The sequence below is a fragment of the Capra hircus genome, chromosome 3 (assembly GCF_001704415.2).
Source record: "Capra hircus breed San Clemente chromosome 3, ASM170441v1, whole genome shotgun sequence".
Classification (NCBI taxonomy): domain Eukaryota; kingdom Metazoa; phylum Chordata; class Mammalia; order Artiodactyla; family Bovidae; genus Capra; species Capra hircus.
Window position 1 is genome coordinate 31,011,596 of NC_030810.1, and position 24,771 is coordinate 31,036,366.

Below are 24,771 nucleotides of genomic sequence, written 5' to 3' on the forward strand. Positions count from 1 at the left end.
CCTCCTCCTTCTGTTACAAAGGTCTAGGGGTGGGGGCAACGGCAAGCATGTGTGCAAGTCCTTTGAGGCCCACCCCATCTTCCAGTTTCATCCCCCAACTCCCTGCCCCTCCTCACCCCACACAGCTCCAGGAATGCAGCTTAATTCCTCGCCCCTACCAGCCGTGTTCTTTTCCATTCTAGGCCTTCATTCAAGTGTTTCCTCTGTCTAACATGCTCTTCTCCTTCCACTGACTCAGGCTTCAGCATTTCAGCTCACAAGCTGCCTCCTCTCTGCCCTCCACTCTTTGAGGCCTGGGTGCATCACACCCTGCTGTGTGCTTGCTCCAATCCAGTTCCAGCACTGGTCACATGGAATTATTATGACCAGTGTCAACAGATGCCTCCCTCCCACAGCAGACTGTGACCACATGGAGGCTGAGACGATTTCTTAATGCTTTTGCAAACGCATTGCCTAGCACAAGAGGAGGCAGATGGGTAAACATTAGTTGAATGGATAAAGCAATGAATGGTATAGAGTGAGCTCTCCTAAGGCCTGGATATTCATCTGGGGACCTTGTCATTTGAATAAATCAAAAACGTCTCTGCCCTCTCAACCTCTTTCATGGGATTTTATGCAACTAACATTCTTAAGGGCTTCCCAGGTGGCACTGGTGGCAAAGAACTCACCTGCCAATGCAAGAGACTTAAGAGATATGGGTTCGATCTCTGGGTCAGGAAGATCCGCTAGAGGACAGCATGGCAACCCACCCCCTAGTATTCTTGCCTAGAAAATCCCATGAGCAGAGCAGACTGGCAGGATACAGTCCATAGGGTCAGAAAGAGTAAAACTGCTTCCTCTATTTGGGGTATACCCAAAAAAAGATGTCCTTTTCATTATAGGGGACTGGAATGCAAAAGTAGGAAGTCAAGAAACACCTGGGGTAACAGGCAAATTTGGCCTTGGAATGCGGAATGAAGCATGGCAAAGGCTAATAGAGTTTTGCCAAGAAAATGCACTGGTCATAGCAAACACCCTCTTCCAACAACACAAGAGAAGACTCTACACATGGACATCACCAGATGGTCAACACCAAAATAAGATTATTTATATTCTTTGCAGCCAAAGATGGAGAAGCTCTATACAGTCAACAAAAACAAGACCGAGAGCTGACTGTGGCTCAGATCATGAACTCCTTATTGCCAAATTCAGACTCAAATTGAAGAAAGTAGGGAAAACCGCTAGACCATTCAGGTATGACCTAAATCAAATCCCTTATGATTATACAGTGGAAGTGAGGAATAGATTTAAGGGTCTAGATCTGATAGATAGAGTGTCTGATGAACTATGGAATGAGGTTCATGACATTGTACAGGAGACAGGGATCAAGACCATCCCCCTGGAAAAGAAATGCATAAAAGCAAAATGGCTCTCTGAGGAGGCCTTACAAATAGCTGTGAAAAGAAGAGAGGCGAAAAGCAAAGGAGAAAAGGAAAGATATAAGCATCTGAATGCAGAGTTCCAGAGAATAGCAAGAAGAGATAAGAAAGCCTTCTTCAGCAATCAATGCAAAGAAATAGAGGAAAACAACAGAAAGGGAAAGACTAGAGATCTCTTCAAGAAAATGAGAGATAGCAAGGGAACATTTCATGCAAACATGGGCTCGATAAAGGGCAGAAATGGTATGGACCTAATAGAAGCAGAAGATATTAAGAACAGGTGGCAAGAATACACAGAAGAACTGTACAAAAAAGATCTTCACAACCAAGATAATCACAATGGTATGATCACTCACCTAGAGCCAGACATCCTGGAATGTGAAGTCAAGTGGGCCTTAGAAAGCATCACTATGAACAAAGCCAGTGGAGGTGATGGAATTCCACTTGAGCTATTTCCAATCCTGAAAGATGATGCTGTGAAAGTGCTGCACTCAATATGCCAGCTAATTTGGAAAACTCAGCAGTGGCCATAGGACTGGAAAAGGTCCATTTTCATTCCAATCCCAAAGAAAGCCAATGCCAAAGAATGCTCAAACTACCGCATAATTGCACTCATCTCACAGGCTAGTAAAGTAATGCTCAAAATTCTCCAAGCCAGGCTTCAGAAATACGTGAACTGTGAACTCCCTGACATTCAAGCTGGTTTTAGAAAAGGCAGAGGAACCAGAGATCAAATTGCCAACATCCGCTGGATCATGGAAAAAGCAACAGAGTTCCAGAAAAACATCTATTTCTGCTTTATTGACTCTGCCAAAGCCTTTGACTATGTGGATCACAATAAACTGTGGAAAATTCTGAAAGAGATGAGAATACGAGGCCACCTGACCTGCCTCTTGAGAAATCTGTATGCAGGTCAGGAAGCAACAGTTAGAACTGGACATGGAACAACAGACTGGTTCCAAATAGGAAAAGGAGTATGTCAAGGCTGTATATTGTCACCCTGCTTATTTAACTTATATGCAGACTCCATCATGAGAAACACTGGACTGGAAGAAACACAAGCTGGAATAAAGATTGCCAGGAGAAATATCAATAACCTCAGATAGGCAGATGACACCACCCTTATGGCAGAAAGTGAAGAGGAACTAAAAAGCCTCTTGATGAAAGTGAAAGTGGAGAGTGAAAACATTGGCTTAAAGCTCAATATTCAGAAAACGAAAATCATGGCATCTGGTCCCATCACTTCATGGGAAATAGATGGGGAAACAGTGGAAACAGTGTCAAACTTTATTTTTTGGGCTCCAAATCACTGCAGATGGTGACTGCAGCCATGAAATTAAAAGATGCTTACTCCTTGGAAGAAAAGTTATGACCAACCTAGATAGCATATTCAAAAACAGGGACATTACTTTGCCGACTAAGGTCCGTCTAGTCAAGTCTATGGTTTTTCCTGTGGTCATGTATGGATGTGAGAGTTGGACTGTAAAGATGGCTGAGCGCCGAAGAATTGACGCTTTTGAACTGTGGTGTTGGATAAGACTCTGGAGAGTCCCTTGGACTGCAAGGAGATCCAACCAGTCCATTCTGAAGGAGAGCAGCCCTGGGATTTCTTTGGAAGGAATGATGCTAAAGCTGAAACTCCAGTACTTTGGCCACCTCATGGGAAGAGTTGACTCACTGGAAAAGACTCTGATGCTGGGAGGGATTGGGGGCAGGAGGAGAAGGGGACGACCGAGGATGAGATGGCTGGATGGCATCACTGACTCGATGGACGTGAATCTGGGTGAACTCCAGGAGCTGGTGATGGACAGGGACGCCTGGCATGCTGCGATTCATGGGGTCGCAAGGAGTCGGACACGACTGAGCGACTGAACTGAACTGGGTGTAAAGGAATTCATTTTTTTTGTCGAATGGTTTTGTTGAATGGTCAACAAAAAGGTCCAAACTGGAAGAAAAAAACAAAAATGGAAAAGGTGAGTTTTCATTCTAATCCCAAAGAAAGGCAATGCCAAAGAATGTTCAAACTACCACACAATTGCACTCATCTCACATGCTAGCAAAAGTAATGGTCAAAATTCTCCAAACCAGGCTTCAACAGTATGTGAACCGTGAACTTCCAGATGTTCAAGCTGGATTTAGAGAAGGCAGAGGAACTAGAGATCAAGTTGCCAACATCTGTTGGATCATTGAAAAAGCAAAAGAGTTCCAGAAAATCTACTTCTTCTTTATTGACTATGCCAAAGCCTTTGACTGTGTGGATCACAACAAACTGTGGAAAATTCTTCAAGAGATGGGAATACCAGACCACCTGATCTGCCTCCTGAGAAATCTATAGGCAGGTCAAGAAGCAACGATTAGAACTGTATATGGAACAACAGACTAGTTCCAAATCAGGAAAGGAGTACGTCAAGGATGTATATTGTCACCCTGCTTATTTAACATATGCAGAGTACATCATGAGAAACACTGGGCTGGATGAAGCACTGGCTGGAATCAAGATTTCTGGGAGAAATATCAATAACCTCAGATATGCAGATGACACCACCCTTATGACAGAGAGCGAAGAACTAAAGAGCCTCTTGATGAAAGTGAAAGAGGAGAGTGAAAACGTTGGCTTCAAACTCAACATTCAGAAAACTAAGGTCATGGCATCCAGTCCCGTCACTTCATGGGAAATGGATGGGGAAATAGTAGGAACAGTGTCAGACTTTATTTCTGGGGGCTCCAAAATCACTGCACATGGTGACAGTAGCCATGAAATTAAAAGACACTTGCTCCTTGGAAGAAAAGCTATGACCAACCTAGACAGCAGATTAAAAGGCAAAGACATTATTTTGCTGACAAAGGCCCGTCTAGTCAAAGCTATGGTTTTTCCAGTAGTCATGTATGGATGTGAGAGTTGGACTATAAAGAAAGCTGAGTGCCGAAGAATTGATGATTTTGAACTGTGGTGTTGGAGAAGACTCTTGAGAGTCCCTTGGACTGCAAGGAGATCCAACCAGTCAATCCTAGAGGAAATCAGTCCTGAATATTCATTGGAAAGACTGATGCTGAAGCTGCAACTCCAATACTTTGACCACCTGATGCAAAGATCTGACTCATTAGAAAAGAACCCGATGCTGAGAAAGATTGAAGGCAGGAGGAGAAGGGGACAACTCGGATGAGATGATTGGATGGCGTCACCGACTCGATGGACATGAGTTTGAGTAAGCTGGCAGCTGGTGATGGACAGGGAAGCCTGGCATGCTGCAGTCCATAAGGTCGCAAAGAGCTGGACACGACTGAGCAACTGAACTAAACTAAACTGAACAACAAAGCAAAGTCCTTACCCTTGTGGAGTTTCAGTCTAAAACCAGAAACAGGGAGACAGACATTAACCAATTGCACAACTTAAAATTATGGTAAGTATTAGGAAGTGAAAGCACAGAACACATTGTGCATCCATTTCTGTCTATATGCCCAGCAGAGGTCTCAGCTCTGGGAGGAGTACATCAGAGAACCATGTGTCCACTATGGAGATAGCCTAGCTAATAACAGGGGAAACTGGTCCAGGCTGGGAAGGCTTCTCCAAGGAAGTAAGAGTTGAGCCAAGATCTAAGGGATGAGCCAGCATTAGGAGGCAAAAGCCAGGAGGTAAAAAGACTAGAAATTTGCCGTGATTGGCAAGGGGCTGGGATTGCCTATGGGAAGATGTCAATGCCTCGACTTTAAGATACCTACAGAAAACTTGGTAAGAGAAATTGGCAGAGCAATCAGAGTGCGTGATGGTCAGACTCAAAATTCTGAGGGAGACTGTACTTTGCCCAAGGTCACCACCAGGACTCTAGCAATGAAGAGACAAGGAGCCCTGGGACCCCAGCTCTAAGACTGCTGTGTCACAATGCCCTGGACCTGTGAGGCAGACTGGGGAGAGCCTTCTCCAGCCCACAGATAGGGCCCTGGCATTGAAGGGCAAAGCATCCCCAGGAGGTGCCTTCCTAGAGGACCAGGCTCAGCCTGGAATTTTCTATAAAGGGACTGCCACTTACCATAGCAAAAGTAATAATGATGCCTCGTGATGCTGTGTTCAAGAACCATGTACAGTTAGCAATGAGCTGTCCCCAAAATGGCCCCATTTCTTTTAAGAGCAATAGTCAAGCCCTAGATTTCATTTAGACTGGGTTCTAATCAAGCCTTATTAACTGTAACCTTGGGCAAGTTAATTCTGTACTCTAAGCTTGAATTTCCTCATTTGTCATGTGGGACCAAGGCTCCCTAATGGGAGATTATGATTAGGATGATATTTTTATTATTAGTCAGCTCAGGCTGCCATTAAAAAGCACCAAAGACTGGCTGGCTTAAACAACAGAAACATTTTCTTAAAGTTCCGGGAGCTAGATGTCTGAGATTAAGGTGTCAACAGAATTGATTTCTTATGAGGCCTCTCTCCTTGGCTTCTCCTTGTGTCCTCACATAGGCTTCTCCCTGTGTGCTGACCTCTTCTTACAAGGACACCAGCTCTATGAGATTAAGGCCCTCCCTAATGACATCACTTTAATAATTATCTCTTTAAAGTCCCCATCTCCAATTACAGCCATATTCTGAGGTCCTGGAGTGTAGAACATCAAAATATAAATTTGGGGGGAATACAATGCAGACCATGACAGAAAATGCCTGCATGATCCGGGCACATAACTGAATCTTGGGCATGGGTGTCACAGGGAGAAATTGTGGGGTAAAAGACCACCAGTTCTTTCTCATGTGCCTTAATGGACAAAAGTAGGCCATGAGGCACATTAGGTTTTAATTGTGTCTTGCTGCCTGGACAGCTTTGGCAAGACCTTAACATAGAGGCAAGACTTAACCTAGAGGATGCACCTCCTAAGGTCCACATTCCTTTCCTTCTCACATAATCCTAGCGAATAAACAGAGAAAAATGAAGTTCCCAGCACTGGCCGCTCCAGCAGCAGGACAAGAAAGAGGCTAAGCTTCGGCCATTTTTCAGAACCAGCCACACCAGTGTTCACAGAGGACTTAGCTTCCTGCTGCTGAACACATAGTTGAAGCAACTTCAGAAAACTTTCTCTGCCTTACCTTTTCCCCACTGCTTTCCCTAGCAAGTAAGAGACAGCATTTTTCCTAGAGGCTATCAGTTATAATATTAGCAGGCCCAGGAGACATAACTTAGGGAACTGTCCTGACAAAACTCAGTGGTGGTCAGGTATCTGAAGCTAGATCCTTCATCTGGCACCCTCTCCTGCCCTGTCTGGCCCCACCAGAATCTCACCTTTGAAGTAGCTTCCTCATTGTGCCATTTGTTCAGTGAGACACTAAAGAGGTTGTTAGTTTGGGTGTTTTTTGTAAAGACTATCTCAGCACATCCTATTTGCAACATGAGCCCAGGCGGTTCCTACAGACTGGCTTTAGCCTATTGTATTTGCTTCCTCTTTGAGTCCAGTCATATCAAGATAGTGACGCCAAAAGAGATGAGTGAGCAGAGGAGAGACGCTGAAACGGCACTTTGGCACAGCAGGAAAAAAGAAAAAGAATGAGTTTTGAAAAGGTGCTAATTGATCTTTAGGCTGGTGAGGCTCTATCTGGGGTAAGATTTTTGTGCTCCATTCTGAGCTCTATATCATGTATTGATTTTTAAGTGAGTCAGGCTCATTGCAGAAAACGTGGAAAACAAACAATGCAAAGAAGCGCACGCACACACACAACCCATCACCTTCAGATAATTGTTGAGATAGTTGTTCTTAGTGTTTGGATGTATTTTACTCCAACCATGCTTCCCGTAGGGTTGCGATCATACTAAAATTTTAGGTCTTGTTTGTTTTTTTCAGCCTTATTGATTTATAATTGGCATATCTTGCCTGTTTTGCTTAACATCTTATCATAGGCATTTTTTTTCAAGAAAAATTTATTGTCTGATAACATTCCATTAAATTGATGTGCCACTGTTATTTATCCATTCTCCTGTTGTGAATGTTTAAGTTAGTGCTATTGTCTGTTTTATTATGAATGGCTTTTCTCTTATTGGTTGTGCTGTTATAAATAATGCTACCACCTCGGACATCCAAATACTTAATCTACCCTTTACTAAGGACATATCACATCCTTAGTTCTTACCTGTGTTCTTATAACAACCCTAAGAATTAGGTGGTATTTTCATGGAATAGAAGAGGGCAGTGATGAATTCAGAACTGAAAGATAACCCACTTCTTTAGACCTCAAGCCTGATGCTCTTTCTTCCACTCTATGCTCCATGTTACAAGGTGAACGACAGATGAATAAACCACCTGACAGCCACATCCCATCAGAAAGAGTTAGATGATCCAGGAACTCTATACCTGGAGGAGTCAAGGCTTAGAAAGCAAAGATGTCACCCAGTATCAGCCAGGAAGGCCTATTGGTTAAAAAAAAAAAAAAAAAAGGCAAGCAAGCTTATCCAAGCAGCCACAGGGGGCAGAACTAAGACATCTGTATGGGAATTCAAGATGATTTTCACTCAATATAAGAAAAAAATGGGTGGTGCCATGAGTCTGACGTAAGACAGACTTGAGTTTGAATCCTTGCTCCCTTTCTCGCCAGTTGCATGACTTTGGACAAGTCACTTGTGTTCTGTGAAACTCAGATCCCACAAATTAAAACTGTATGAGGTTGATCTGAGGGTTAGGGGTAATGCTCATTTCGTATCAAGTTTGGTCCATAGCAGGAGCTGAATAAATAGTCACTACTCTTTTGAACACTAGGTTGTGGCTGTTTAACCCTGGAAGGGGCCACGTCAGATCTTCAAGCAAAGTTGGGATGTCCCTCGGTCCATTGGATGATGGAGGCAGCCAGAGGTTAAACCAGGTGATTTCTAAGTCCCATCGTTAGAAAAATGTGAGCCAGAGTTAGGAGCCCTGGACCCGAGACCTTGTTCCATTAACTTATTAGATGAGGCGTAAGAACAAATGACTTACTTTTTCTGGGCCTCAGTCACCTTGTTCATAAAACTGGGAATAACAACAATGCACTCTTCACTGGGCTATTAGGAGAGAGACAAGAGATTGTTGATATGCAAGCACTCATATAATCCTAAAAATTTCCACCAAAGTCCATCCATTTTGATTAGCATTCCAGCTCCACAATGCAGTGACTCTCCTGAAGCTGCACAGAGAAAATAAATTGTGCTTCTGATAAAACTGCTGGCTTCTAGTCCCCACACCCTTCCCAGTCATACCTGTATTAACCAATGTTGTTTGAAGAGGGAACCAGCCAGGACAACCAGCACAGATCTGGAGTTTGGAGGGGCTTACAGTGCTGCCTGTGGAAACGCCTTTCATCTACCAGGAATGTCTATGGTAGTTACAGAGCAGACAGGACTAGGTCAGAGGCTCTCAGGACCTTTCCCTAGCTCCCTCACCTCTGGGTGCAGGACACTTAGAGTATGGACAGCTGATCCTTTGGGCTGGAATGCTGTGAGCTAGGCCTGACACGTATTCCATTAATTTCCCAGATAGGCAGCCTGCATTCATCTATCTGATCTCACCCACCCTGGTTGTCTTTGGGGTTTTACGTTTCCTTTGATCATAGCAAGTGACTGGCACCCTTCACTCAAATGCCAGACACTCCTGATCCTCAGTGCTCAGCTTTTCTATCTATCACTCAAGAATGAACAGGAATTGCACTGAGGAAAACGTGACTTGTAGCAACTTCAGCCCATAAATTCTGTTACGTATTTTCTTAGCCAACATTACCTTTCCTCCATTGAAGTCTTGAGATTTATATCACCCCCATCCTTACAGCAAAATTGGGCTGTTGAAAGCTCTGGAGACAGCTAGACATGATTACAAATATCAGTTCTGACATTTGTTTCTGACCAAAGGCAAGCTGTTATGTAGATTAAATGAGATACTGTATATTAGACCCTTAGCCCACCACTAGGCCATAATGGTGGTGGTGGTTTAGTCTCTAAGTCATGTCCAACTCTTACAACCCCATGGACTGTAGCCTGCCAGGCTCCTCTGTCCATGGGATTATCCAGGCAAGAATACTGGCATGATTTGCCTTTTCCTTCCCCAGGGGATCTTCCCAACCCAGGTATCATACCAGGTCTCCTGCATTGCAGGCAGATTCTTTACATCTGAGCTCCAAGGCAAGAGCATAGTGAGTATCCTGTAACTAGCTACTGTCATAGCTGCATGTTCTTGGGCAACTCACATGACTCTTTTGAGCCTCAGTCTCCTCATCTGGAAAAATGGATCATCTATTTAAAAAAAAGTGATTAAGAAGAAAGCAATAGATTGCACACTCAGAGCAGGTTATTTTTTCAACTTAGTAAATTGTGTTTCCTTGGTATGTTGTTTAGAGGAAAATGGGAGCTTCAGCTTCCTTTTCTATAAAGGACAAATAATAACACCCATTTTTCAAGGTTGCTGAGAGAATCAGAAATAATATCTGGAAAATTCCTAGCATGAAGAGCAACTATGGCCTTATTCCTGATATGTGACTGGCAGCACAAGTACCACTTTAATTTTGAATGGTAGCAATTTAAATTTAGCATCTAAAGCCACTGCCTTCTTCAAAGAGGGGAACAGTGTAATCGCCAGCCAACACCAAAGCAGACACTGAGGCAGACGCTTTGGGGGCAAGAGATGGGCCGCGTAGGTTAAATCGGAGCTGGGCTCACATTACATGGTAGCCACTAAATGCTTTGGGGGAGAGATGACCACTCTCCCACCTGTCCTTCCCAGCCTCTCCCTGCCCCGTTCAGGAGTAGAGCGTCCCTTTAGAACTGAATTAACAGAGGAGCCACGATGAAGTAAACTGTTGACCTCTAGCTCTCACCCATCTTCAAGTGCCGTGTCTCCACCCTGGTCTCTCATCACCTAAAAGCAGCTCTGCTATATGACTCCTAGCTCAAAGAACTTGAGCGGATCCCTAATATCTCCCAAATGAAGTTCAGATTCAAGGTCTTGAATGAAGTTCATACAGTTAAGGTCTTCTAGGATTTCTCACTACTGATTCCAAGGAGGGCTCATGGAACAGGAGGACAGGAGGTTGAGGGGTACTCCAGCCCCCAGCAGTCACACACATCTAGCTGAAACTCAGCCCATGCCACATGGACCAAAGTTCCTGGAAGAAAACAGGAAATATTCCTCAGATACTACAAGGTGAGACCTGGTGCTGTTATTCCAGGTAATTCTCATGACCCCTGTGAGCTAGAGATTCTTATTGTCTCTGTTTTGCAGATGTGGGGACAAAACCCAAGGTCAAACAACACAGACAGAGTCTCTGGGCCCCTTGCCTCATGGGTAAAATGGGACTAAGGAATGCCTCCCCATAGAAGAAGGAGGACGCTCCCAAACACCCTGAGGTGCTGGCTGTTGCCAACATCACCTCAGCTTGAGCATCAGCACTCTTTCTGGTCTCATCATCCTTTCTTCTAGATCTGTAGCTAAAGTCATAAAGACCAGCACGGTGTCTGGAGCTAGAAAGGATTTCACTGAAACTTGTACCTATTTTTTGGAGCCTGGACTCAACACTAGGTTTCCGTCAGAAAGTAAGGGGCAGGGACTTCGCTAGTGGTCCAATGGTTAAGAATCTGCCTCACAATGCGGAGGATGCAGGTTTTCAATCCCTGATAGGGGCACTAAGATCCCACATGTGTCCAAGCAACTAAGCCAGCACGCCGCAACCACTATGCCTGAAAGCCACAACTAGAGTCTGTGCACTACAATGAAAGATCCTGGTGCAACTAAGACCTGACGCAGCCAAATAAATAATTTTTAAAAAAGAGAAAGAAAGCAAGGGGCAGGCAAGTCCCACTGGCCTCAGCTAAAGCTGGTCTCCTTGTTATATGTCCTCAAATTGGCACAGCATTTGCCTTATAGTTCCTGTACTTATACATAGCGGGGACACCGAGGCTGAGGAGTTCATGAGGGCAGGACACGTGTCTAATGTGCCCAGCACTGCATCCTTGGTGTGGCTGATCTCTAGGTACTGGATGAACAGATGAATGAATAGGCTGCTTTCCCCGGCAGCAGTGTGTGTAGGGTATCAGCTGAACCAGGAAGAAGCATTTAACAAGTCATGTAGACTGCTGTTGATGCAACTCAGAATCTGCTGGCCTGGGATTGCCTGGGATTTAAGTCACAACAGCAATAGGCAGACTAAAGTAAAGCTTAGTTACGAAATCCCAGGAGAGCAAATGTTTAGCCCTCGAGGACTCAAGTTCAAGTTCCACCTCTGCCCCAACTCATATCACATGACCTTGGGAGATGCCCTCTTCTTCAATCAACATGGGAAGAGGGGGGATCAGGAGAGCTCACAACACACTTCCAAGTCTGATGTTCACATTTCTCCACTGGCTAACTCCTCTTACTCCAACTTTTAAGGATATTTTGAAAATAGCTGAAAAAATATGCAGAATTTTAGAGGCAGCTACTGGGGGTAAAACTCATATCGACCAACCCATCACCTCAGAATGGTGCAAAGATTCAGGATATTGGTAATCTAAAAAAGAGGACAAGCCCCTGGTCTGAGGTTTGGGGCTTTAATGTAATCAGAAAGGTCTCAATCTCTCTCCCACTCTCTTTTACATACACACACACACACACAAACACACACACACATGTGCTCACCAAGGTAATCTTATTATCTACTTGGACAAAAAAAAAAAAAGATGACAAGGGTTTGGAGAGGGAATTGTCATTTTCTCTACTGTCTTCTCCCCCATCTCTCGTTTTTCCTCTGTTCAAAGCTTAGTCCAGCTGAGCACTAAGCACCACCTCAACCATTTCACATGAAGTGGGGGTTTGCAAGCCTGTTCAATGCAGATTCCCAGGTCCCAGGTGGAGTTTCTGAATCAGACATTTTGCTCACATCCCTCATGACCCCTCTCCACTTCCTATGCTTACTAAGTTTTGAGACGCACTTGCAAATGTTTAACCCAACTTAGGGTCTATCCAAATGTGCCGTGCACTTTACAATATAGCCTGAAGCCAACAGGCAACACTTTTTGACCTTCAGAAATGGCAGGTTCATACGGTTCAACCTAATCCATGGGTGTAGGTGATGTAAACCTCAGCACAACCTTCCAGGTGGGCATAATTATTCCTGATTTACCTTTAAGAACACAAGGCTCCTGGGGGTTATGAGTCTTGCTGATGCGCACACAGGCATGGAAGGAAGACACGGGATTCAAGTGCAGGCCTGTCGTCTCCACAGCCCACGTCTGCCTCTCTGTTCCTGAACCACCTTGACTCCTCAGGACAGCGGGAACACTAGACAGCGATGCACTACCCGGGCCCGTGTCTTAGGTCGGCGCCACCACTGATCAAAATGGGGCCACAGGCTTGTCCCTTGAGGCCTAGGATGCGTGCACAAGTTTTCAGAAAGCTTTGTTTCTTGTCAAAAACTCGACTGATGTTTTTCCTGGAATGGCTTTTGGAAGGGAGCATGATTGCTGATTAAATATGAAGTGGTTTGAAACTTAAGTGTCTCTCTGAATAACGTAATGTTTACTCCTGATCAGGACGGGGTGCCAAGGGGCTGTCTCCTCAGGGTTATTTATGTGTCCCAGTCTCCAGTACCCCCTTTGGAAGCCACTGCAGTGACCCTGTTTTGGTTTGACACCCCCTCCCGCAAGGGATCCCTGTCCTGAAGTGGCCTGAAGACTGGGCAAGAGGGAGCATTTCTGTCCCCGGAGCCATCGCTCTGCTGGGTGAACCCGGTGCCTGCTCGAGCCCAGAGCGGCCCCGCTCTGTGCCCAGAGGAAGATGCAAAAACTCACACACTCTCCTCCTTCTGTAACTGGGGCCTGGGGCCCCGAATCTGTAAGTCTGTGGAGGCAAAAAGAAAAAAGAGCAGCTTTGTCTAGGAAGACTCCGATATTACATTTATCATCTCTTTGAATTCCTGTTTTCATACTTTGAATTCTTCAAAGGCCCCTCAACATGGTCATTCCTGTTGCCATTTGATAAATAAGGAAAAAACCAAGACCCCCAAAGTGAATGCTTTCTTCAAGTCCACACGTCAGTTAAGCAAGACTGTCTGACTCCAAAGCCCTTATTCATGCCCAGAAGGAAGAGGCAGGTAGGAGGGGAAGGGGACTTATTTTATGCCAAGAGCTGTGCTAAGCGACCTCCTCTTCAGGGTCTCCTCTACTCCTTCTATCACTGCCGTGAGGAAGGCATCATTACACCCATTTCAGAGGTAAGAAAATAGAGGTTCTGGGTATGGGACTGTTTGCCAAGGCCACACAGGCAGTAAGTAGCCAAACCAGGCCACAGTCCAGGCTCAATTCCCACCTGCTTATGCTCCTCGATGACAATGAGCCTCAAAGTCTGGGTCTCTTCCCAGCCCTGCCACTAACCAGTGTGTGATTTGGAGAAATCTACTTGCTTCTCTCAATCTCAGTTTCCTTTTCTGAATTGTGAAAAGACCTCCAGTGCCTCTCAGGTTTGTAAATTGAGACAACGGAGACCCCTCAGAACAGATTCTGTGTGTTGGAGAGATGATCGGGCTGCCGGCTGGATTATAAATGGATATTGTTTAAGTAGCAGGTCCTTGAGCTGTCTTTGTAGAGGGAAAATACCTCAGTTTATGCCGACCGATAGGGAGAGACTAGGAGGGGGACTGGGATGTCGGAGCGTTTGGGAAAAGCAAGAAGCATAGAGAAATCCTTGGAAAGTCCCTGTGAGAGCTCTCCAAGCCACTTCATGCAAGCAGAGCAGAAACAGTGTGGGTGAGCTGGGACTTGTGTGAAGTGATTCTGCACTTGCTTAGGAGGGGGCATTTCCACCTGCCTAGAGCAAATGTACTTGGAGGTCATCACCTCCAATCTCTTGTCCATATCCCCAAAATGTGCCTGAGTTGGACATCACGAACCCCTGGCAAATGTTCAGTCCTGGGACCACCAGTCATAGTAGATGCTACCATTGACTAACCCCCAGAAAGGGAAGAAACTAATTTGTTTCAGCTCATCTGTATACCAGGAATATATTCAATGATAGAAGTAACCAATTCTGAAGTTGTTGTTTTTTTTTTAACATAATAGTAATAATAGCAATTTAAAAAGGAGAATAAGGACAATAAGAACAAGGACACTTAGGGAGTTCTTCCCTGTGCCAATGTGCCAGTCCCTTTGCATACATTGTGTTAATCCTCATAACAACTCGAAAAAATATTTACTTTTACCGAATCCATTTCATCAGCATAGCCCCCTGAGGCTCAAAGAGGTTGAGTCACTTACACAAATCACACAGCAGGTAGCTGGCAGACTGGAACTATGAACCCTGGTCTGTTGGACCTGGATGCTTTGGCTGCACTTACACCTCCTAGAGGAAACTCTTCAGTCTTTCCCTGTATTAAGTGTCACCTTGGTCAAAGCGTTTAACCCTTTTGAACCTCAGTTTCCTTATCTGTAAAACAGAGTTGTGTGGGGACCAGGAAAACTAGATCCATCCCCATATTCAGTTGGTCATTCCGCAGCCACCGCGGGGCTCCTTTGGTGTGTCTGAGCTGGGGTCTGGGGCTTGGGGGCTGAATGAGAAAGTCCAATGTTAAGGATAAAAGATAGATGCAGCCAATCAGAAGGCAGCATGTCGAGCATTATTAGAGAACTGTTTGCTGGCCAGATGCACTGGGTTAATGTTTTCATGAAACTTAGGAGAATTATTGGCACATTGAAGGGGCATTTCCCCTCTCGTCTCTGCCTGGGGCTCTCCCTCTACATCCGTATTCCTCAGATGAGATGCCTGGGCCAACAGAACTTGTACTGGCAGTTGGTTTCAGAACTTGCAACACGTTGGGCTTTTTTTTTTTTTTTTTTTTTTTTTTTTTTAAGCCTCCAGGATCTTCTAGCCTGGAAAATCCCAAAGGTGACTCAGAGACTTTCACGGAAAGTGACCAAAGTCGAGGCCTCTAAAGCCCCTGGATTCCACCCACTCTGCATCTGCCCCTTCCCTGGGAAGACCTGGCCAGAGCTGAAGCACACAGACCTCGCTTCCTGCGGCAGCCGAAGGCAAAGGCACCCAGCCAGTAGCTGGGGAGCCTCCACAGCCAGGGTCCACTGCGCGTCGACTCTGTGTCAGTTGTAGGTCCCCAGGCAGGTCCGTCCAAGTTCAATGTCCTCACCTGTCAAGTGGGGACAGAATTTCTAGCCTCTCTTCCTCCCAAGCTTATTGTAAAAACTAAAAGGGAAAGTACAGTGTTGTGCAATGACATACCTGTCACAGAGAAGCCATTCATTCTCCAGTAAGCATACCCTCTGCTTCACCAACTGACCGTAATACCTAATGTTGGGACTTTTCCAGCTGTCCAGTGGTTAACACTCTGTGCTTCCACCGCAGGGGGTGCAGATTTGAGCCCTGGTAGGGGAACTAAGATCTCATATGCCACACAGCACAGACAAAAATTTTTTAAATACACCTAATGTTTTCTGGGTACCAACTATAACCAAATTAGTTAATAACTCCATATATTAAGTTCCACATTTTAGCTAAGTTAATATGTGTAAAACTAAGTATTAGAGATATGAGTTAATATTAACAGTTATATATATTCAAACTTAGTTAACATATGGAATTACAAAAACACTTAATTTTACATATATTAACTAATACAATCTTCAGAACAACCCTAAAGGTAGATATTTTCTATATCCCCATCTTACCTACAGGAGAACTGTTCAGAGGTTAAGTGACTCATTTCAGGCTCCGCAGACACAGCTTAGAAGTGCAGAGCTAGCAATGAACCCAGGAGGTGCAGCTCCAGCGTCTGTGCCCTTAACCTCTACCTCACTCTCCACCAGTGAGATATGGGGTCCACCGTCTGGTAGGAAAGAAAGACAGGTAAGCAGACAACTGTACTATCAAGATTCATGCTGGGATAGAGGAAGTAGTACAAAGGGACCACTGAGCTAGAGGAGGGGCTCCAGCCAAGCCTGCAGGTATCAACGAGGGCTTCTTGGCAGCAGAAAGTACAGGCTAACAATGTGACCTTTACAGAAGCTCCAACTGTGGGAAAGTCTTGGGGTGAGAAAAAGGCTGACTGGTGTAACTAATGGGGAGAAGTGGGACATAGGGTGCAGGGGCCAGACCAGCTAGGGAGGATCATATGGGGCCTTTAAGCAGTGCTTATTTATCAGGCAGGGTCCCAGCAGGACAAAGATGGCACGCTTACCTGAGTGATTTAAGAAAAGTATAAGAAACTTGACACAAAGTGTAGACGGGGAACGGGAGAAGTGATGATGGCTAGTAGCATTCGCAGGCTAGTAGCTGGTCCACTACGAAGCCTGAAGGGACCTGAGCAGGCGGGGTACACGGAAGGCTGTGACGGGAGCTGCGGTCTTTGGCAGATGGACACGACCTTCCCCAGGAACCTGCAGGAGGCAAGTGGGAGGTCAGTGCTCTGATCGCTCTCCTGCTCCCTTCCCATCTCCCGGGGCTTCATTGGCTGAACCAAGCTGGGAACATGAACGTGGTGGGCCTGTCAGAGATCAGGGTCCAGGGAGAAGAAGGGAAGATGGGGGCCCTGCAGGGGGTCCCAGAAGACATCCTTGGCCAGGGCTTTGTTACCTTAACCTGGGGACAGCAAAGAGTCATGGAGCCACACTAGATCTCTATTTTGGAAGGAAGGTTCTGGTTACAGGTGAAAGAAAATGAGCAGCGTGTGAGAACCGGAGGCAAGGTGGCCGGTCAAGGCTGCGGCAGATGTCCAGCAGGAGGGCAATGTCCGGAGGGAGGGGTGTGGGCAGGAACCACGGCAGTGGTGTTTTGAATAAAGAGACTTGGACAGTCGCTAGGTAAGAGGCAGATCTCTCCTCTCCCTCCTCTTCCCAGCCCCCACTGTGACACACTGGCACGGGCACACACGCACACACACCACCACCACCACTCTTTGCCTCTGCTGCCATCACAGGCTGCATCCTGCAGGCCTCTGATTCCCACTCAGCTCGCATCTGTGGATGAGCATCCCTAGTGTAGCTGCCACCAGGCCAGGCGTTCTCACTCCACTGTTCCATTCACATGCTGAACAAATCCACCATCTGGGCACTGTGCTCTTAACTTAAAGAAGAGTGATGTGAAGTTCAGAGGAATCCAGAGACTTGTTCAAGGTTCCCTCAGCAAGGGTGCAGCATAGCCAGGACTTGAACCCAAGTCGGCCTGGTCCTGTCTTTCCACCTCCTCTCTCCCTTCTTCCTCTTGCCCGCCCCTTTTTCCAGCAGGACACCTGTAAGTCTTACATGTTGACCCCCACCCTCCCAGGAGTTTCCTTGCTGAAGGACGTTCATTCCTATAGAGTCCCCAGCAAAATGAGTTGGGCATAAAGGCATCTTCCCAAGACCACAAGAAGCCTCATGCATTGCCAGAGCCTTGCAGGCCTGAGGTTCCAAATCCCAGAAGGTTTGCTCACCCCACCCTCCTAAACAGAGGGCACTGGCTGCTGTGGATTGGGTGATGATTACAGTGAGGTTTGGGCTTCCCAGGTGGTGCTAGTGGTAATGCAGGAGACATAAGAGACATGGGTTCGATTTCTGGGTCCAGAAGATCCCCTGGAAGAGGGCATGGCAACCCATTCCAGTATTTTTGCCTGGAGAATCCCATGGACAGAGGCGCCTGGTAGGCTATAGACCATAGGGTCGCAAAGAGCTAGACACAATTAAAGAGACTTAGCACACTCTCTCAGTAAGGTTGTATAGGTGGAGGGTATTTACTTGATCCAGACTCTATCTGAAGGGCTTTAACTTGAAACATCACAAAACCCAATGGAGTGTGTAAACTGAGTATTTTCAGTTTACAGATGAGAAAACTGAGACACGGAGAGTTTAAATAAATGAACTAAGGACTCAGAGACAGCGAGCAGCAAGGCTGTGTCAGAACACAGTGAGGCTGTGTCAGAACAAGCAAGGCGGCTCCACAGTCTGTTCACTTCATCTCCTTGTGTGGTTTTTGTCTGAGCTGGAAAGCCCCAGAGCACATCCAAAATCACCCCTCATTCTGCAACGAAGAACAGGAGGCCTAGAGAGAGGGAGCGACTTCCCAGGTCAGTGGCAGAGCCTGGACTAGACCCACTCACCCCCAACCCAGCGCTCCCCCCACCTCCTGGCACTGCCTGTCCTTCAGAAGCTCTGTGTGCCCCAGGCTGGAAACTGGCTGAGCTTCTTGCTAAAAGCTTGATTATGCCAGGGTGAGTTCTCCCCTCCAGGAAGCCAGTTTACGGGACATTAAAGTCTCTTGCTAATGACCTATATTCCTCACATTCAAACTGGAGCTTGGCCAGGTTCTCCAAGTGACTCCTTGCAGGGGTCACGAAGCTTTTGGCTGGGGAATAACCAACGCCAAATATTTCCAGAAGCAGGAAAACCCCTAGGGTCCCATTCCTCAGCTCCTCCTCGGCCCTCAAGAAGGTTGCTCTGCAGCCAATGGAAGATAATTTCCTTTTCTTTCTAAGACTCTTGTTGATGACATTTGGCTAGCTGGGGGTCACCAACACCTCTAATCACCCTCACCCTATAATTATTCTATGGATGAAAAGCTTTAGGATGGGAATGTCTTTATCCTAAGCTCGCATGGAACCAATGGGGAAATTGAGGTCATCAAGGAGATGATACCAGCTCCACGTTACACAGCAGGGCCAACAACGATCAGAGGCAGGCTAGACACCCCACCAGTCTATCCTGAACCCTGCTTCTTTCCATCATAGTTTGTAGGGTCCTCCCAGCACACCCAGAGTAAATCTTTATTATAAGTGTTTAATGAGTCTCAAAATCTCGAAGAGTTGTAGATATACTTTTGAAATATATTTGTAGAAATAAAGAGAAAAAGAATAGTTTAGGGAATAACTTGTCTCTCTCAGCGCTTACTTAATCTGTTTACTCAGGATTATCAGGCCAATTACCAAGCTGTCTCCTTCCCTCCCCAGGAGGCCTGAAGGAGGTAAATTTAGGACGTCACAATGAGGTCAATGTGCTAATGTTTGTGAAGCGCTTCACTTTACACAGTGTTTTCATGTTACACTTTGCAACAGCCTTGTGAGGTGAATGTATACCAATTGCAAGAGAGACAGCGTGCCCTGGCTCTGTTTCCACTGGACACTGGAGTGAGAGAATCCTCGGGCTGAACCCCAGTCCCAACACACACAGGCTGCGTGAGCTCAGGGCAGCCATCCATATTCTCTAAGCCTCTGCTTTCCTTATTTACAAAACAGATGTTATGCCCACCTTGCAGATGAATGAGATAAAGGCCCAGCACTTTATAGCACTCAGTAACTGTTAGCATTGCTTATCCTTGTATCTTCTGCCAAGGGCCACATTCCCAAAAAGGTATTTAACCCTGGGGCTTGTTATCCCATCTCAGGCAAAAAATATTCATGAGCATCAGAAGGGTTTGAGAGATTCCAGATGAGAAATCCATAATGGGAGCTATTAATAGATACAGTCAGAATGGGTACCTCACCTTGGTTAATCTAATCAGTGAAACCAGGCCTTATGTGGGAGGTACTGAGAAGAGGTACTATTTTTCCCTGCAGGTTCAGGATATGAACCTAAAGGATGAAGGCCTGGAGGAAAATGAAAGCTGAAAATGAAGCCAGTGTGGAGGAAAGGAGGCCTGAGAGGAGAAGGGAGACAGGGTCCTGATGACATCTTTTGACCCCTCTCTCCAGCAAGCTCTACCCGGCACATTTAAACTGTATGCACCAATGCATTCTTTTTGGGTGGAGAAGAGTGTCTATGGCTTGCAAGTAAAAGAATCCTATGGACTTACCCACTGGCCACAGGGTTGTTGAAAGATTAGGGATGCATGCTGGGTGACATGAGTTGGATGGTCTCATTGGAATGAGATACACAGGGCACATCAGGCCACTGTGGAAATGTTCTACTGCTTAAGCTGAATAGTTACGTGTGTAGATTTTTCATGCTTTTCTCTGTGCTTTGCATGTATGAAAAATCTCAGAAAACAAAATTTTATTTAAATCTACTGGTCTCTTTTCTAGGGACAGTTTGGCAATACATATCAATTACAATACACAAAGCCATTAATCAATTTCATTAACTAAATTACCAACTTAAAATGCACATATCTTTCAGCCCTAAAATTCCTCTTCTTCTTTTTTTGGCCACACCTCACAGTGTGCAGAATCTTAGCTCCCTGACCAGGGATGGAACCCATGCCCCCTGCAGTGGAAGCACACAGTTTTTAGCCACTGGAACCAGGGAAGACCCCTAAAATTCCTTTCCTTATCCTAAGAAAATATTAAAATCTACACAAAGATTTGTGTTCTACACTGTGTATCATTTCCAAAAGTTGAAAATAATTTCAGTTTCATCAATAAGGAATTGAGGAAATTATGGTATATTCTTACGATGGAATAGTTATATAGTCAGGAAAAAGAACACAGTGGATTTTTTTATGCATTGACAGGGAAAAAATAAATATATATATAATAATATTAAGTGGAAGGGTGTATCATTTAGAAATGGTGTCCAGGCACCAGTCATAGAAGACCTCATCACAGTGGCTTAAAATCACAGGGAGTTATTCTCCAATGTTAAAGAAGCCTGGAGCAGGACGATGGGGAATGGCATGGCTATTCCTTTAAGTTATTGATGTCTCAGCTCTTCTCTTCTGGTCCCCAGTGTGCAACTTCCATCCTCAGAGTCCCTTCATGGCCTAAGATGACTACAGAACTCTGCCTTCCTATCTGTTTGTAGCTAAGAAAGAGTCAGGCATGCAGGTCAAGAAGCAACAGATAGAACTGGACATAGAACAACAGACTGGTTCCAAATTGGGAAAGAAGTACATCAAGGCTGTGTATTGTCACCCTGCTTATTTAACTTCTATGCAGAGTACATCATGCAAAATGCCAGGCTGAGTGAAGCACAAGCTGGAATCAAGATTGCCAGGAGAAATACCAATAACTTCAGATATGCTGCTGACACCACATTTATGGCAGAAAGCAAAGAAGAACTAAAGAGCCTCTTGAAGAAAGTTGAAAGAAGAGAGTGAAAAAGTTGGCTTAAAACTCAACATTCAGAAAACTAAGATCATGGCATCCAGTCCCATCACTTCATGGCAAACAGATGGGGAAGCAATGGAAACAGTGAGAGACTTTATTTTCTTGGGCTCCAAATCACTGCAGATGGTGACAGCAGCCATGAAATTAAAAGACACTTGCTCCTTGAAAGAAAAGCTATGACCAAACTAGACAGCAGATTAAAAACAGAGACATTACTTTGCCAACAAAGGTCCATCTAGTCAAAGCTATGGTTTTTCCAGTAGTCATGTATGGATGTGACAGCTGGACTATAAAGAAAGCTGAGCGCTGAAGAATTAATGCTTTTGAACTGTGGTGTTGGAGAAGACTCTTGAGAGTCCCCTGGACTGCAAGGAGATCAAACCAGTCCATCCTAAAGGAAATCAGTCCTAAATATTCATTGGAAGGACTGATGGTGAAGCTGAAACTCCAATCCTTTGACCACCTGATGCGAAAAACCAACTCATTGGAAAAGACCCTGATGCTGGGAAAGATTGAAGGTGGGAGGAGAACAGAGTGGGTCAACAGAGCATGAGATGGTTGGATGGCATCACCAACATGATGGACATGAGTTTGGGTAGGCTCTGGGAGTTGGTGATAGACAGGGAAGCCTGGCATGTTGCAGTCCATGGGGTCGCAAAGAGTCAGACACAACTGAGCGACTGAACTGAAGAAGGAGTCAGAGAAAAGGCTGAAAAGACATGCCTCTCACCTGCACCAGCCTCTCTTAAGCAACCTTCTGGGTACTGTACAACCTGTCTGCTTATATGCTATTGGCTAGAACTTAATCCCCTGCACACATCTTGCTAGAACAAAAGCTGGGCACTGTAGTCTTTATTCTGGGTGGAAGTGTGCCCAGCTAGAGATAAAAATTCTGCACTAGGTGTGTGTGTGTGTGTGTGTGTATGTGTGTGTGTGTGTGTGTGTGTGTAGAATGCAACATATAGGTTTATAAGCATATAAAATAAACTCTAGAAGCATAAACACACTAAAAAATGGTTATGTCTGGAAAGTCAAATTAGAGATAATTCTTCTACTTGCTACTCCATATCATCCTGAATTAATAAAATTATTTTCAACTGATATTTATTATTTTTGAAATCAGGAAAGCAACCATAAATATATCTTAATTTTGAAGAAAAAAGAGATAATGACGTTAAAGTCCTATAAGTCAAACTTCAGCAAGCATTATGTATTGGCAACAATACTGTATACCAGGGTTTGAGTATATGCATTTATGCTCATGCATTATTAAGCAGTCTTAAAGCTTTGAGAGCATAGTAGGTATTGACCAAAAGAAAGGCCAAGTACAGAAGACATGAAAACTTATTTTCTGTTCTAAAGAAACTAGAAATCTACTGATGACACTTTTATCATGATTCAGTGAAGACTTCCTTTTACAAACATTTCATCTCCCCTTGAGATTCACCCAACGAACATTAATTCGTTGCCCACCATGAGCCAGGCAATTTATTAGGCCCTTTCAACCTTTCTCATATAATCACTCACAAAACTCTAGCAGGCAGATACTTTTGTCCCGTTTCATAGATGAGGAAGACAAGCCTCAGAGAGATGAAAGAAGTTGGGGTTTTTGTTTGCTTTTTAAATTTTCATTTATTTATTTTTTTGGCCTCAAGTTTTCTCTAGTTGTGGTGCATGGGCTTCTCCTCACAGTGGCCTCTCCTATTGTAGAGCATGGGATTTCAGGAGCATGGACTTCAGTAGCTGTGGCTTGCAGGCTCTACAGTACAGACTCAGTAGTTACAGTACACAGGCTTAGCTGCCCTGTTGCTTATGGGATCTTAGTTCCCTGACCAGGGATTCAATCCATGTCCCCTGCATCAGTAGGCGGATTCTTAAGCACTGGATCACCAGCGAAGTCCCAGTGTTTTTTATAATACCTGGATGACCCGTGTTTCTTGGACTAAGAATTAGCATGTTGGGTGTCAGTGTTTTCTACAAGGGTTAGGACCTGAAACTTTTGAAAGAACCTTTTGGGGAAGCATTTCTGAATTGTCCATCACCAACCATTTCTTCTTGGGTATCATCATGTTTGTTGATTGGAGCTGTCCTTTAAGTTGATGCACCTCCGGATCCAGATAAAGCATTAAACTGTCTTCCTTCTCCATCAAGTGTACAGTTTTTAAGCTATCACAGGCATTTCAAGTCTTCTGAAAACAGTATATGCACGGTCCATAGCACAGTACAAGCAGCATCTAATAAGTTTTCACTGAATAATGTTTTCAGATTCTTGAATAAATCAGATCATTGAGACCCTACTGATGATCCCTGAGAAAGCCTTTCCCACCTCACCTGTAGTGTTGACCATTGCTGCTCAACCCTAGTTCTCCCTGACTTCAAAACTCATCCTTTTACTACTCCACTGGAGGATGTCTGCATCCCCTACCACTCCTGCAGAGGCCAAGGGTGATAAATGGCAAATATTCCTCACCCAAGCTCCCTGTCTCATACCTTAGGAGCCTCAGAGTCTGAGGCTTTCTAAAATTAGGTCAATCACTTCCTTCCTTACCCCCAGCCAGTTTTAACTATAAGCTCTCCTATCCATCTTCCTTACTGGCTGAATTTTCCTCTGTGCTTTCATGGACTACCATAACCCAGCAGTACTTTTCCTATTGCCCTCTTAACTTCCCCTGGGAATCTGACTTGTTACTCATTTTGGACCCGGTGCCTTGTGAACTTGATAATAGTCTTCCTTACCTTACTTAGCTCTGACGCAAGTGAGGAAGAGCTTTCCGAGTTTTAGCCACTCCTTAGAGATGGGGCTCTGGATGTCATGCTACCCCTCCACTGTATGTCCAGTGAGTTTCCCGGATGCAGAGGGAGTGGCGGAGAGAACTAGGGCTTTGGACCGAGACAGACTTGGGTTTGAATCGTAGCTACACAATAATTCTGAGTCATGATTTCCTTATTTATAAAATCAGGTGATAAATGCATTTTTTCCAGACTGCATGTGGAGGTTAATTGATATAAGTATTTTGTTGCCTAGCACCTAGGAATCATTTAATAACTTTTGTTATTTATCTTACCTCCAGTATTCTTGATTGAAAATGCCCTAAATTCTCATCATATAACTAAAGGATACTAACATCAATTATAATTAGGCCAAGAATTACACAGCATAATTAAAAGCATGGGCTCCAGGACAGATGGCCTGAGTGTGAATCTCAGTTTCATTGCTTATTAACTATGTGACCTTGGGCATTTACTTAAACCCTCTGAACATCAGTTTTCTCAACTGCAAAATGAGTTTTATGATTGTACCACTTCATGGGGGTCAAATCACTTAGAATAATGCCTTGACAATTACAAGCACTTAATTTGTATGTGA